Source organism: Mus musculus, chromosome 8, assembly GCF_000001635.26.
Source record: "Mus musculus strain C57BL/6J chromosome 8, GRCm38.p6 C57BL/6J".
NCBI classification, from domain to species: Eukaryota; Metazoa; Chordata; class Mammalia; order Rodentia; family Muridae; genus Mus; species Mus musculus.
The window spans coordinates 104,843,776-104,847,067 of NC_000074.6; the positions used below are offsets into that span (position 1 = coordinate 104,843,776).

General features: G+C 40.8%; 2 pseudogenes; both read right to left on the reverse strand.

Moving 5' to 3' along the window:
• Positions 1–594: 594 nt before the first annotated feature.
• On the reverse strand, positions 595–2,152 carry Gm33715 (annotated as a pseudogene).
• Positions 1,861–3,104, reverse strand: Matr3-ps2 (matrin 3, pseudogene 2; annotated as a pseudogene).

The window sequence follows — 3,292 nt, forward strand, 5'->3', positions numbered from 1 at the left end:
GAAAGAGAGGCCCATTGGTCATGCAAACTTTATATGCCTCAGTACAGGGGAATGCCAGGGCCAAGAAGTTGGAGTGAGTGGGTGGGGGAATGGGTGGGGGAGCGTGTGGGGGACTTTTGGGATAGCATTGGAAATGTAAATGAAATTAATACCCAATTAAAAAAAAGATTAAAATGTGGAACATTTCAGATGAAAAGTAATAAAAAATACAATTGGTTTTGTTCTTCATTGAATGGAATTGAAAGCTGACACTTCTTTGAAGCCTCAAATGACTAAATTTCATTTTTCTGAATGGTTCTATGTTATCTTTCTCTTAGTAGTGCACGTTGTTTTCCATGGCTTACTTACAACATTCAATCTCTAGGGAATACTTTTGTTTGTTGTCACTTGGATGAAACAAAAACTTTTTCATTAACTAACTTGTATGTGTACTTTTTGCTATAACACTTAAACACACAAATAGATATCTATTATTTTCCACTAAAGCAAAAGAGTATAGTCGTTTCTAACTATCAGTATTGTAATTTTTAAAAGGTTAACATTAAAATCAAAGAACCATTGTTTTCTTTGAAATAATTAAGCTTCTTGTACATCTTAATTTTCCTTCTTCTGCCTCTGTTCTTCTGCTTATTTATGCAGAAATTTCTTTAATTTCTGAATATGAGGAAGACTGCTGCAATGAGTGTTCTTTACAGCTTCTTCACTTGTATAAAAGAGTGAACACAGTTTACAGTGAAACCCTGCTTTTGGTGTCACACAGTCTATACCAGCAGGAACATGAGGCTGCTATGGTCCACTTCTATACTCATTGGGAGTTTTATGATCCTCCTTGTTCTCACCATTTTGACCATCCACATTTTCACGTGTGTCTTTGTTCGGCTCGTCAGCACTCTCAGTAGATTCAGCACCCAGTTCTGTATTTTCCTCATTTTATTCCCATTTTCCAATGCAGCTCCACTTTCTTGATCAAGTTCCTCGATCTTGTCCACCTTTTTAAGTTTTTTTCTTGGATGTTGCTGGAGCATTTGCATCTTTTATCATGGCTTTATCTGGAGGCTCTTTTTTTCCCATCAGAAGATACATCCCCTAAATTAGCAAGATCAGTCTCACTGAACTACCACTCTCTAGTAGTGCTGCGGTTTCTTCCTCATCGATAAGCAGCAGTTCATCTTCAGATTCAAGAAGCATACTGGGCTCCTGTTCTGTCTGGTCATCCTTGGAGTCCTTCTCACCATCCTCACCTGCCTTCTCTTCTTGTTCTCTACCCTCAGCTGGACTCTCAGTCTTCTGAGCACCATCAGGTATAGACTACTAATCACTTGGGGATTCTTTTCCATCTGGAGAATAGGACCTTTTCCAGGATTTATCTTTTTTTCAGTAAGTCAATGCCTCTGTTAGGAAACCACAGCACCAGCTTTTTATACTTCTCAGGTCAACTTTAACCCATCTTCCTTGAAACCAAACTGCGTTTTTTAGGCAGTGGTCAACCATTGCCATTGCATCTTCTCTGGTTTCCATCTCATTAAAAGCCCGACTTTTCATCTTCATCAATATACAATTCTTTATTTACACATAAGGCTCACTGAGCATCTTCTGTGGTTGCCATTAAAATAAATGCCTCATTAATTGTATTTAGAATCAGATGATTTGAAATGACTCCAAATGGTTCTACCAGTTGTAATAGCTAGTATTTCAAGCTTTTTCCTCGCTGAAAATCCATAACGTAAACGACTCAGCTGGCTTCCACTCTGCCTTTTTGCATGTGTCTTGGTCCCTTTAGGTTCCCATTAGCAGCACCCAGATTTCCTGCTGGTCCAACTGCTGGTCCTCTAAGATGAAATGAAGGATGTGGCAGTCCCAGAATTCCTGGTGCTGAGTTTGTAGAGTGACGCAGCATGAATGGATCACCCATTGTGTGTCCAGTATCACTGTCAGGATTCCATTCTGGGTAGATTTCAAGAAGAAGCTGGCATCGACAACTGTGACTTGCTCCACTGGTATATTGACTCCACTCCTTATTAGAATGAACTGGCATATCACATATAGAGCACAAATGGGGATAACCCTTCAGTAAGAGTCCGTGTAACTGTTTAATATTGCTACTTAGAAGAGTGCCCCTATTTTTCTCAATTTTACCTGTGTTTCTCTCCATAGTACCTCCATGGTATTCCCTATAAGTGCCAAGCTCTGATCCAGGAGCACGGTATAGTTCTAGTCAATCTTAGCACAACATCTGAGAAGCACATGAGGCACTCATCCACAAAGAGAGAAAACTGCTGTGTTGCTGAGATTGAGAAAGGTGTAAGGATGGTTCTTTTTTTTTTTATGTGACCTCGCATAACTATCATAAATTTTACAGTGAGTATAAGGGAATAGGACGTGGGTGGTCGAAGCTCCTTGTTGATTCAATGAAGAACTCATTCCTAGATTCATTAAACTAGCAAGGTTTGCAGTATGATGGTTCACCCTTCCAAGAGATGCTAGCATACTTAAAGACTGGGTAGCAGCAGTAAGAAGGCCTATTCCTGTTGCAGGCAGGTTACACCCATGACCCTGTAAATCCCCACTGAAAAATGACTGCTGAAATGACTTGGACATTGTAGAACTATGTCTTTTCTATTTTATAGATTAAAAAAAAATGTTTTAAAACAGGGCCAAAAAGAAAGCACAAGCTAGAAAGCAAGGTTAATTGCTACAAAAATGGTAATGGCAAGAAGAAAGATCAATAAGGACCATAGAATCTATTCAAGCTGAGAGCCAGCAGTTAGGGGAAGAGAGAGGGAAAGAAGGGACTGTGACCTTTAAAGCACCAGAGTATCCATGTGTCTTGTTAAAACAAGTGTGACTTAATAGGGAAACTGTCCATGCAGATCCTAAGATAATTGTAGGAACCAGGGACTCGGGAAGCAGGCTCAGTAAACTGAGTCTTCAAAGCACAGGAGTCTTGAAGCTGAGGTTACACTCAGAGCTTCTGCACTTGCCTGATTCTCCTGTGACATCTTGACTATGACCTTCTCACAGAAGCACTCTGGCTTCTCCTGTTACAGCTTTCTGGCCAGGTGAGGAGACAGGGTTCCTGGTATCCCAGACAAGTTCCAGAATTCATGCTGTGCCTTTCCAGGAGGCCAGAGAGAGAACAGAAGCAGCAGAGGGGACTTTCCCCTACCTCCTGGCCATTGGCTCCTATCACTTGTGACTAATTACTGTTCCTGCAATGAGAACTTTCACCCGTCACACAATGGCCCCACCTACACCCTTTTGGTTTAAATAGCTGCCTGTGCAAGGTTCACTC